The sequence below is a fragment of the Vipera berus genome, assembly GCF_964194415.1.
Source record: "Vipera berus genome assembly, chromosome: 1".
Lineage (NCBI taxonomy): Eukaryota > Metazoa > Chordata > Lepidosauria > Squamata > Viperidae > Vipera > Vipera berus.
The window spans coordinates 169,751,670-169,764,571 of record NC_138202.1 but is presented as its reverse complement, the minus strand read 5'-3'; the positions used below and the strand labels follow the sequence as shown (position 1 = coordinate 169,764,571).

Below are 12,902 nucleotides of genomic sequence, written 5' to 3'. Positions count from 1 at the left end.
CTTTAATGGCATTGTTTTAGTATTACTTTATGGCAGTCTGGACGCTGTCCAGAGTCACATTCTATGAGATGGTCAACTATATAAATATAATCTATAAATTAAACAAACATTCTAGAAGCCAAGAGGATCTTTCCCTTACCTTCACTTTATATTCAACTGTGATACAGCTCCACTAGATTACTGTATAACCATATAAAACATTCCAGAATTCTCAATAATCTCCAAAATATTAATTCCAGTTTCCCAAAGAGCTGTTTCACTTTCCATAACCAATGTTTGAAAAGATTTATTTAAACTCCCTCTGTGAGGGAGATAGGTGGTTTTTAAATATGACATTAAAAATAAATGCTCAATCATCTAATTAGGAGTGATAAATGTTCTGTTTGTATACCTACAGTTCTGTATGCAGCAGTGAACTACTACTTCAAGTACCTTCCCCTATAAACCGGTTGCCACTTGGAGGTAAGAGGTGAAAATTGAAAAATAAAAAATTATTAGTTTATAAAGTGAAGAGAAACAATTGTAACAGATTAGCCTTTTCCCATCCATTTCTCCTAATCAGCTAATTAAATAAAGCCTTATCTAAATACAGAAAAATGAAGAATTCCAAAAAGCCTTCAAAACAGTCACAAACGTTAATGAAACCAAAGAAATTTATAAGACACTAATACCAGATTCAACTTCTTTCTGATGGATAAAGATCATAGGTCTAAGTGTCACATTATTTAAACCCTGGTAAGATTAAATCTAAACACACTTATATATAAAATAAGGCTTTCATCTGGTAACAAATTCCATTTAATTAAATAGGCTTTGAGGCAAGGAATACATAACACAATAAGATTTAATATGTATTTGATTGTATGATTTTTAAATACAGAGGGGAATTGCTCAGATTATGAAAGAGCAAATAATGTATTTTCATTCTAGCTTTCATTCCTGCATTTTGTGAAGAGAAATAATTTAATACAGAGGACTTTTATTAATAGTACATACATAGTATTAGAGGTACAACATGGAGAACTTTATCATTAGAGCAAATTTAGCTTTGTGCAGACATTCATTTAAAATGGATCAAAATGTCTCATTTCATGGGTTCTACTGTTGAAAAGAAGAACTGTCATTCACATTCATGGATCTTCCAAATATGAATTAAAGTGGAGGCTAAAATCTGCTCAAATCTAAGGCCATTTAAATCAGACTTAATGCAACCTCACACCCTGTTCCTATTTCTTGTTCCTATTTGATTCAAAACCAACTACAGAAGAGAAAATACGGCCTTTTACAGATGCATTCTTTTTTTTTTAGAAAATTTTATTAAATATACATTTAAAAACAAAAGTGGACATGATTCAACTTCCCTAGCTATAACACTACTATTAGTATTATCTTATGTTACAGAAAACAAATAACAAAAACCTAAAATACAATCTATAACAGGACAAAATATATAAAAAAGTACATATAAGATCTGTCGTTTGTTTTTAGTAAACTGTCATTCAGTCCTCAGCGTTATATTTACGTATCTTTCAGTTATGTCCATTATATAGATGCTAATAAAAGGTCCTTACATTATCAACCGATCAAACAATGTTCATCTCAGCGATCCTCCTTAATTCTAACCAATTGTACAAATTTTGCCAAATTTCATAATACTCCGTTTCGTTATTTTTGATCTCTAGGGTTAACCTGTCCATTTCAGCGCAGGATAAAATTTTATCTATTATTTCTTCTTCAGTGGGTATTTCCTTTCTTTTCCATTTTTGGGCATATGCCAGTCTTGCTGCTGTTAAGATATGTACTAATAAGTAGAGAGATGCTTTACTAAAATTATCGTTAATAATCCCTAATAAAAAAAATTCTGGTTTTAAATCAATTTTTTGTCGTAATATTTCTTCCAACCAATTTTTAATCCGCTGCCAAAAATGTTTTGCTTCTGAACATTCCCACCACATATGATGATAAGTCCCGGGAAGCCTTCTGCATTTCCAGCACATTGGTGAGCTTTTTTTTATCTATTTTTGCTAACCTTGTAGGGGGAAGATGCCATCTATAAAACATCTCGTACAAATTCTCTTTATAGGAGGTGGCTAGCGTTAACCTCCTATTTCTCTCCTATAGTAATTGCCAATTATCTAAGTCAATATTATAACCAAAATTTTTACTCCAGGTTAACATTGTTTCTTTTACCTGTTCTTCTAATAAATCCTGTTCTAATAAATATTGGTATATCTTTTTTATCAATCGATCTTCTGTTCCTAGAAGAATTTTATCTAATTGTGTATGCTCTAATTTTATCCCTGGTTCTTTTTTATCTTTTCTGTATCGTGACTGTATTTGTAAGTATGCCCACCATTCCAACTCTACACCATCTTCTGATAATCTTTTCCTTGTTTTCAGGTCTCCATTTTCATCTAAAAGATCTTTATATGTAACTACACTTCCTAGATTTATAAATTTGGGGTGCATAAAAATCTCTAATATAGATAGCCAATTGGGAATTTTTATATAATTAAATTTTTTAATTTTTATCCACACATCTAATAATGTCAAATGGAATTTTATGTTGACTCAACTCAAACAGATGGAATTCGGAGAAAAATTTATAAATATGTTTAAAGCAATCTATTCCAAGCAAGAGGCAAAAGTAATTATAAACGGAGAATTAACAAATAGCATTCAAATACAAAAAGGTACGAGACAAGGCTGTCCACTATCTCCTTTGTTATTCATTCTTTCTTTAGAAGTACTCACAAGAATAATCCGAAAAGATAAAATGATTAAAGGATTAGAAATTAGGAAAGAGACAATTAAATTACAGATGCATTTTTTAAAGTGTGCAATAATAACTATACACATCTCTTGGCTGAAGGCTACTGAAGAAGTGAATAAATTGTGACCGTTGCAGCATCCCCATGGTCACATGATCAAAATTCAGATGCTTGACAACTGACTCATATTTATGAGTTGCAGGCTCCCAAGGTCATGTGATCCCCTTTTGAGACCTTCTGACAAGCAAAGTCAATGGGGAAGCCAGATTCACTTCACAACCATGTTACCAATTTAATAACCGCAGTGATTCACTTAACAATTGTGGCAAGAAAGGTCCTAAAATGGGGTAAAACTCACTTAACAGATATCTCACTTAGCCACAGAAATTTGGGGCTCGCTTGTGTTTGTAAGTTGAGGACTACCTATATCACTGTGGTAAATTTGACCCAGAGCATAAACCAAATAATCTACATCATTTGATTTTAAAGTGCCTTTCTTTTTGGAGCTCAAAGTCACAGACTCCTCTCAATTACTCCTTGTACTCACAGTGCTATGAAGTATGTTGGCTGAGAGAGTGACTGAGCCAACATTATCTAGCAAAGTACCATGTTCAAAAATTGTCCCTGTCCCAAACCAGTTATCTCAACCAGTACACCAGACTGCTCAACGATAAGTGATCTCAGCCACTGGTCATGCTGATTAATGGCTGATGATTTTGCAAGATGGTGAGGGTTGTTTTGTTTTTTTTTAAAAATCAAACTACATTTGCTCATTTGATGAAATTTGGGCTACAGATAATGTTTGATTTTATGATGGCAACTGGGACCGGACTTGCCACTACTAAGTAATGGGGTTGTAGTGTCACGTGACCGCACTGCTTAGCAATGGCAGTTCCAGCATTCGTGGTTGCCATAGTTAAGTAAGGACCACACACATAGTTAAGCAAGGATTGCACATGACTGGGACTTCCAACTTTCTGCCGGCTTCCCTGTGAATGTTGCTTGTGGGAAGCTCACAGGGATTGCTGAAAATTACAACCATGTGTTTGCAGCTCACTATGACATAAAAATTGCAGGCCAGACATTGTAATGACCAGAACTCTGAAGGCTGGTTGTAACTACTACTTATTCAGCGCTGAATAAGTAGATGTTAAATGAGAACTGCCTGGATTTGAAGTAAGTTCTTACTTTAAAATTGATTTCTACTAATTTGGGAGTCCAGCAAGATACTACGGAGGTGTGTTGTAGACTTCATGATAACTGTTGGCTATCGCACTGCAAGAATCATATGCATTGTAGAGTTGTTGTTCTGTCTTTTCTAGATTCAGGCCTACCTTTTAGTATGTATAATATGGCTAAACAGCATTTTTGGCAATACATTTTTTTGGTTAATAAATCCAAAGCTAGGTTGTTGTTCCAATTCAGAATTTTAAATAGAGAAAAGAATTGATCAAGATTCCCTTTGGAACCTTGGAAGGTTAACCACCAAGGGCCCACTTCTCTTATTTAACACATCAAATAATCATTTACCTCATTTCATGACGCCACCAGCCTACCTCTGTGATTCACCCAAAGTTTCTTGATGGAAAAGGAGGAAGGTGTACAATAAGTGAGGAAGGATGACTGCAGGAATGTCAAGCTGTGCCACGCCACGACCACAGTCATCCTGGGAACCAAATCTCTACCAGTGGTTGACTCAGAGCAGATGGAGCTGCCAAGACACCAAGGAAGAAGCTGTGCCGAGATGCCTCACATAACTATTGATAGCTGCAGTGAAGATTGTGCATGACTGAATCATCTTTGTTAGATATAGGGCTGACAGTGGAAACCCCATGGTGAACCATTCATCGCCTGCTCTGAAGCACAAAAGCATTCACTGTTTGAACCTAAGCAGTATTCTGCAGTTGTGTTCTAAACTGCAAAGTGCTCGAAAGAAACCTACAATCTACAAGCACAGTAGACCTACACTTTCATCTCAAGAGCAACGCCTGTCAACCAGTCAATGACAGGATTCACTGATAATCAACAATTAAGTATGTTACATGCACATGTGAATTAGCTGTCATCCAAATTCTTTTCACACATTACTGCATGAAGAGAAAAAACACATTCAAAAGAGCAACAGGCTCCTATCTTTAGCTGCTGCCTGGATGCTGAATATTTCTGCTGATCCAAAAGAAGGCAATTCTATTTAAATTTCCAGGCATAAAGATTTTTACCTGGCACTAGAAATGATTACACAGATTCCCAAATTCCTAATAAGGGACCACAAGCAAAAGTCTGTATTCCAGGCTTCCCCATTTAAGACACCTTGCAAAATAAAGGTAGGACAGATCTAGGAAAAGCTGTAACACAAGAGGGGCATAAATAAAAACTTGCCCTTGCAGCTTTTCTGAAATTTTCTGAGAATGGGGGGGGGAACCCAACCCCACCTCTTTTATCAGTTATACATTATTCACATGACCTCAAGCACCATTTTATACTGTAAGCAGCTTTTAAAAAATTGCTTGAATCCTTAGAGACACTAAAAGTGATAAACTCTTACATGCATGCGCTGCTTATCCTACTGTCAAACCAAGCCTTTTGGGGGGAAAAACTCTCTCTCTCTCTCTCTCTCTCTCACACACACACACACACACACACACAAAAGTACAGTAGGCAGAACAAGTCTTTGAGATATTTTTAGTAGTTTCCTCCCGATGAAATAATTCATACCGACTTTTACCCAATTTGTATGATGTTTTATGGCTTCCATTTTACTGTTAATTATGTTGTCTTTCTACTGGTTTTGAGAGGCAACAGCAAAAATAGGGTTAGGAGCAAAAATCTGAAGCAATAGTCTAAATCAGACTATCAAGCATAAGGATCAATCAGATCAGATCAACCACTACAAGACAAATATTAATAAAACTAAATAACACAAATGCTGTAGTAACATTCTGACAGTACTGTCCTATACATGGCTATTCCAAAGTTAAAAGCGTTAAGTGGGGACTTCCCAGGTTCTGTAGATCGTTGCAGAAAGACAGGTAGGAGCTATCTAACCAATAAGTGGTAGAAACACTTGCTTTTTATCACATGAAGGGATGAGATCTTCCCACCAATCCTATCTCAAGACATCTAGGATGACCTTTAAAAAAAAATTCTTTCAGCCAAAAACTGACTGTGGGAAATAAAGGTACTTGCATGTTGTGTGTGAAAATTGGAGGGAGGAGGCATTTCTGCTGCGATGTGGCTCATGTGGGCGAATTATAGAGAAGGAGAACTCTTGGTGTGGGTTGCTAACAGTGGGATGAATGTACATTAATCAGCCTTCTAAATCTTTCGTGGTGGCAAGCAATGCTGTTTCAAATTCTAGAAAATTTGCCATCAAAGTTCAGAAAGAAAATACCACTAAAAAGATTTTTTTTTCTTTGAAAAGGTAAATTCTGACCCCAAACTCCACAAAAAGAAGCTAACATTAAAGCATCAGTCTTCAGTGTGTTCTAGCAGCAAATCTTTTGCATCCTTAAGATATTTCAGATCAGCTTCTCCTCCGTTCCATCTGTAGTATGAATGACTGAGGGCAGAGAGATGGGAAAGAAACAAAACAGAGAAATATTTTGTATTCTTCGCCCCCTCCCAAGGCTTGTTCAGGTGTTATTTGACAAATTGAAGTTACCCTTCCATTTTAATTTAGCTCACTTCTCCCTCTTTAGTTAGGAAACTTAAGTTCTACAGAAGAATAACAAGCAAAACTTAACAGCAATAGCTTAAGTGACACAGATTTTTATATAAGTGGGCAGAAAGCAAAAGCTTAATATAGGATTGTTGTGGTTAGACTCCACTTGATACATTTAGATATCAAATGCCAGTAAATATTTCTTGGTTCTACCACAGAAATGAGAGCAAATTCCAAACTTTAACAATGAAAAATCCTACTTGTTGACTGCTTTCCCAATCCTATACCAATGAGGTTCTATACAAATGAATGAATTTCTCCATAAAAATGAGCTGAACCTATTTCAGAAGGAAAAGATGCAAAGAAAAACACAGTAATATTTCCCCACAGCCATTTTTTGGCTTTACTACCCTAGCACTAGCTAGCTCAGACCTCTCACATTAAAAGAGTAATTATCTCCCAAGAGAATTTTCCAAAAATATTGATTTCAGCACAAGCGTGTGTCTCCAAAAGATCTCTTTAAAGTAACTATGCTTTGGACAGTTGTTTATTTTCCACAATATTAGCAGCTATATATTTTAACAACCTTTCTGCAGCCTCATATTTTTGTATGAAATATTGCAAGTGGATGGCTATCAATGTAAGGACTTTTAGCCTTGAAACTGACAATGACACTGACATCTTATTGCTAAACTCGTCCTCATCCATTCCCCCCCCCCACACACAAAACCTAATTAACACAGCTTACTTCCAAAGAGCCACCTATTTAGATCTGGGTTCCACCAGTGTTCCCCCTCCCAACAAACTAGCAAGCTATTCAGCAGAAAAAAAGATTCTTTCAGCAAATGAAATCAATGTGAACAGGATGAAACAAATTTAAGATGTACTGCTAATTCTACAGAGATCTTTAAAATTAATCATACTGCTTCAATCAGCTACCAAGTTTGCATTAGTTTTTGCAAACTGCATATACAGTAATCTTTCTATATTTATCCGTGTATGTGCACATACATACATACAGCTCAAATATCAATTGCCTACCAATTTCCTCAAATATGAGACTACGAATATAATTCGGTGATATATCCAAGAGTTCCTATCTTAAAATATTTCAGATACTCAAAGTATACAAATGTTCAAACGTAAATAAGACCTCCTAAATTGAAAAGCTGAATTGTATGTATCATTTTTTCTCACACTTTTGGTTGTTCTATGGCTCCAAACACTTAAGGGAAGAGGGCAAAAAACCCAATAACAGCAAACCAGAATCTTCTCAAGAAAGCATTCTATGTTAGCTTTGATTTGCAAGGAGACAGGATGTATTACCATCCCTGTTGAAAAATATCTGAGTACGCTACTGATAGTCGAACTAAAGTTTTAAAACTGAATTAAAGATGTTCTTCAAATATATGTTTTCTGAGGTTTTCGCGGGTGTTTGTATGTCGAAACGTTGCTCTTACACCTTCAATTCTACGTGGGGGAAAACCCGAATGACCAAAGATCCATATATATACATACACACACACACACACACACACACACATATATATATATATCGGGAAGATAGGTTTCCTAATTGTTAAGATGTTCAAAGCTATTAAAACAATTAATCCGGTCGGCAAATAACTAAGATTAGCTATCCCTATCAAATCAAATGTTTATTGCCATCCTAGACAAGGACACCCTTATCTATACCGTACACTTAACGCTGTAAAAGCATTCCCTCTTTTGCAACGTTTGGATTGCATACCATCTCTCCCAACTTTTAATCGAAGACAATGCAAGGATGTTTCAGTACTTTCCGCCCACGCTCTCACCCCTTATTCTTTTTTCTTTTTTCTTTTGCACTGGATTTCTCTGGGAATTATCCACACGCCACCCACCCACCCACGCATCCTCGCTCTCCTTCCGGCAATCTACAGCAGCGGGAACCAACCGCAGCGCAGGGAGCAGTGCAAACAGCCCGCTTCTATGTTCCGTTCGCCCCTTTTCCCCCCCTCTTAACAAACGTGAACTCTGCCCGTACACCTACTCAACTTAGAAAGGAAGCCCCACTAGCCTCCCTGGCACTTGCTCCCAGGTAAAGGCGTAGAGAGGATCGCGACCTGGTTTCAAGACAGGCCGCCGTCTGTCCCCGTCAGTTTCGCTTCCGAGATGCGAGCCCGGCTTAAGCGACACGCGCGCGGATGGTTTACCCCAGCGTTTCCCAACCTTAGGAACTTGAAGATGCGTGGACTTCAACTCCCAGAATTCCCCAGCCAGCTATGCTGGCTGGGGAATTCTGGGAGTTGAAGTCCACGCATCTTCAAGTTCCTAAGGTTGGGAAACACTGGTTTACCCGTGCAGGTATCCCGCGTTCACGCCTTCAGAGAGTACCGTCTAACTTTGAAGCGGGTTTTGGTTTTTTTTAATCCCACCTGCGCCAAAGCCGATACGCGCCTTTTCAAACCCTGGCCGCTGACTTCGGAGCGAGTTAGGAGCAGCCGCGCCAAGTTTGCCAAGGCGCGCAAGATCGGGCTGCGGGAAGGGGCGCTGAATTTTTTAAGACGGCTCGTTCAGTTTGAAAAAGCCCGAAGCCACCGGGTTCCGCCCCCCCCCCACCCCACCCCCCTCTATTCCGAGCTCCGGCGATCAACCCGAAGCTTTACCCACAAGGTAAGGTTGGCGACCTAAAAAACACAACAACCGAACACGAGATCTGCGAGGTTCGTGCTGCTCCCTTCCAGAGCAGACCGTAACGAGCCCGTCGGCACCGATTTCGCTACAGTTTGCAAGGGCGGACGCAGTTTCGCTTCGAAAGGGCTTTCTTTTTCCTTTTTTTTTCTCTCCCCCCCCGCCCCTCTCCTGCAACGCCGTTTCGCAAGATGCCAGGCGAAACCCTCCCGCGCACGCCGACGACCCGGAGCTCAGTGGGTGCCGGGCCCTGGCTGCAGCCTTTCTGAAAGGCGCGCAAAACGGCAAGCAACCCAGCCCCGGAGAGAGAGAGAGAGAAAAAGCGCGCAGGCGGCGCCGAAGGAAGGCTACGCCGCTCGAGCCTCCCGACTGCGCCGCCCCACGCCTGCGGAGCGAAGGAAAGCCACCGCCGCCGCCTGGAAACTCCCGTGCGATCGCACAGCCTCAAGGTGAAGAGTCCCCGTCCTTACTTCTTCTCTCCGGGACTTCTTAGCAGCCGCAGCCGCGCGGTGGCTGCTCTCTGCCTCAGCCTCCGGGTCCTTTTCCCAGCCGGGGAGGAGGTCGGTCTAGAAGTTACGGCCGAAGTCCCCCTCGCCTGCGGCCAAGCTTTTCCCTTGCCATCGGTGGGTGCGCTTGCTTCCGCCACCCGGGCTCCGCTTCTGACCCGCGCACGCCCGAAGCGCGGGAATGGCTGCCGCTCTGGCGGCGGCGGGAGCAGCAGCAGCAGCCTCCGCCTCCTCCTCCACCGCCGCCGCCTCTTTGCCTTCTCTTCTGCCTGCGCATCCAAGGCCCCCCCCCTCCCGCGCCGTCACATGGGGAGATTCCGTTCTTGCTCCCGCCTGCTCGGCTCTCCTGCTCCTCCTTCCCACTCGCGGCCGCGTGACGCAGATCCTGGCGTGGGCAGCGCGAAGCCGGGGGCGGCGGCAGTGGCGGCGGCGGCGGCGGCTGATCCTGGCTCGGCGGCTCTTAGCTTTGCCGCCGGGAACAGAAGGCGGCCGCCCCGAAGGAAGCGCTCGGCAGCCGAGCGAGGGGGAGGCGGGGCCCGTGGGTGTGCCGGCGAAGGAGGGAGCGGCGGGCAACGCCGCAGGCCCGGAGCGCTGGAGGGCTTTTGGGGGTTCAGCGAGGGCAGGGGTCGGCAACCTCGGCTCTTTTATGACTCGTGGACTTCAACTCCCAGAATTCCTGAGCCAGCTACGCTGGCTCAGGAATTCTGGGAGTTGAAGTCCACGAGTCATAAAAGAGCCGAGGTTGCCGACCCCTGAGCGAGGGGAAAAGGACGCCCGGCTTCTGGGGAGGGGCCTCGGCGAGGGAGGTCGATTGGGGGGGGGTGGGGGAGGGTGTGGGCTCGTTCAACAACTTGGCAGGGCGACAAATTTCAATTTTTGGGGCCAGGCCTTGGGATGCCCGCGTTGCGTCACGTCCCCAGCGAGAACCGCAGCTTCCTCATGGGGGTTTATTTTCAGGGCTGTTATTATTTGGTGCGGGCAATCTATAGTTAGCTTCGCAATCTTTTCAGATTTGGTAGAAACTTCATAATTCCGAGTCCTAAAAGAGGCATAACAAAAGAGAAATGCCCTAAAGAAGAGTTGTATCTGATGGTTCACATTATTACAGCAGCAAGAATGCCATTTGCTCAAAACTGGAAAAGGAATGAAATCCCAGTAGAAAATGAGGTAATTAGGAAAATTTGGGAATGCGCAGAAATGGATAAATTAACTTTGGAATTTAAAAATAAAGATCAATCAGATTACTACAGAATTTGGAATAAATTTTATCTTTGGCGGGAACAAAAGGAAGGTCTCTATTAGGTCTTACAGACTGGTTCATTGTCCTAAGTATTGTATTATACTTAACTGATTTGTATCTTAAGTGTATTTAAGTGTATTTTAGATTATATATATATATATATATATATATATATATATATATATATATATATATATATATATATATATATATATATATATATATATATATATATATATATATATATATATATATATATATATATATATATATATATATATATATATATATATATATATATATATGAATATTGTAGACAAGAAGGTTTGTCAGTCCGTTTGTACCGTGTCCAATGTTTTTAAATAATAAATTTAATAAAATATATTAAAAAAAAGATTTGGTAGAAACTTCATAATTTGAGTCCTAACCAACGGCGTAAGAATGATTAAGGGAGCGTTTAAGAAACTAGGCAGTTCCAAGCAAGGTGTTTGTTGTTGGGTTTTTTTTGTTTTTTTGTTTTTGTAAAATTAGGGTGCTCTGATCTGATAAAATTCAATATTTCCAGATATAAAAAAAAAGTCCTTTATTGGTCTCGGTTGGTTATAACAATGGATTTCTTTTTCCATAAGTGTTCAACTTCAGTCTGCAAGCCCCGGTGTTTCATAATTTTTCCCAATTATTTTTCATCAATCCTAGCATCCACACACACACCCCGGCAGAGCATTATCAATGAACCAGACGTTCTTCTTTTCAATAACTGATATCAGACATGTTATGAATAAGATGCCTGTCTATGTCAGGGGTCTTCAAACCTGGCACTTTTATGAGTTGTGGACTTTAACTCCCAGAATTCCTCAGCCAGCGTGCCTGGCAGAGGAATTCTGGGAGTTGAAGTCCACAAGTCATAAAAGGGCCAAGTTTGAAGACCCCTGGTCTATGTGGAGCTTAAAGTCCCAGAAGATCTTTAACCACTCGTTATCCAAAAACATTCTCAACTTGATGGTCCCAATAGTTTTTACTGCATTCAAATTCAAAGCTGGAGCAAAGTTTCCAATGAAGAATTCTGGCAAGGTGAGTCATGCTACTTGGGGTCAGTTAGTAAAATTTGACTGCAGCCACTGATCAAATGGTCAGTTGTTTTACCCTAAAGTTGACAATTTGCTGTTATTTGTTACACGTTGAATTTTCACCTTCATGCGATTAGTTGGCAAAGCTTGTTCTTGAGCTGCTAGAATAAAGCCATCAGTTTCTTTCTTTTAAGGGATGCAGTGGCTCCGTGGGTTACGGCAATTTGGCGGGTCGAATCCCGAGTGCCGCGTAACAGAGTGAGCATCTGTTACTTGTCCCAGCTTCTGCCAACCTAGCAGTTCGAAAGCACGTAAAAATGCAAGTAGAAAAATAGGGACCACTACAGTGGGAAGGTAACAGTGTTCCGTGCACCTTTGGCGTCTAGTCATGCCGGCCACATGACCACGGAGACGTCCTCGGACAAGCGCTGGCTCTTCGACTTTGAAACGGAGATGAGTACCGGCCCCTAGAGTCAGAAACAACTAGCATGCATGTGCGGGGGAACCTTTACCTTTTACCTTCTTTCTTTTAACACTCCTGATCTTAACCAACTCCGGGCTTTTGTGTTTTTTTGGGTCAGCTTTTCCTTCTCTATCTTTCAAGTATTGACTCTTCATTGGCTTGTTCTTCCAATGAGCAAATTTGTATTCAGTTGCTTCTTTTTTCTATAGTCATTGTTGTTTCCAAGAGCTTTCCTTGATTAACTTACCTGCTGGTTTGGCCTTCATGTGTATTGAGCTCTTCCTAAAGATACTTCCTAAAGATACTTCAATTGCTTCTATTCTGAGCATTTGTATCTCTGCAAATTAATGAAAATGTATTCTGTATGTTCATGCAAGTACCGGTAATAAATACCAGTAGTGTTTATTCCCAGAAAATAGACATAAGAGGGTGCCCAGGACTATTCAAAAGTGAATTCCTAATTCTTCTTGCCTAAAGAAAAGTAGAGAAGCAGCCCCTTCTTCCTTTCCCCTGTAACCCTC

The 12,902-nt window shown here is 40.6% G+C and overlaps 1 protein-coding gene across 2 annotated transcripts in view; it reads right to left on the bottom strand.

Annotated features, from left to right (window-relative positions):
- The window catches only part of NAB1 (NGFI-A binding protein 1), a 64,842-nt gene extending 55,113 nt beyond the window's left edge, over positions 1–9,729 (bottom strand). For both annotated transcript variants that reach the window (XR_014027625.1, XM_081336881.1), the window contains exon 1: positions 9,576–9,729. The gene's annotated coding sequence lies outside the window, so the exon portion shown is untranslated. The remainder of the gene's footprint in view (positions 1–9,575) is intronic.
- Between the last annotated feature and the right edge of the window lie 3,173 nt (positions 9,730–12,902).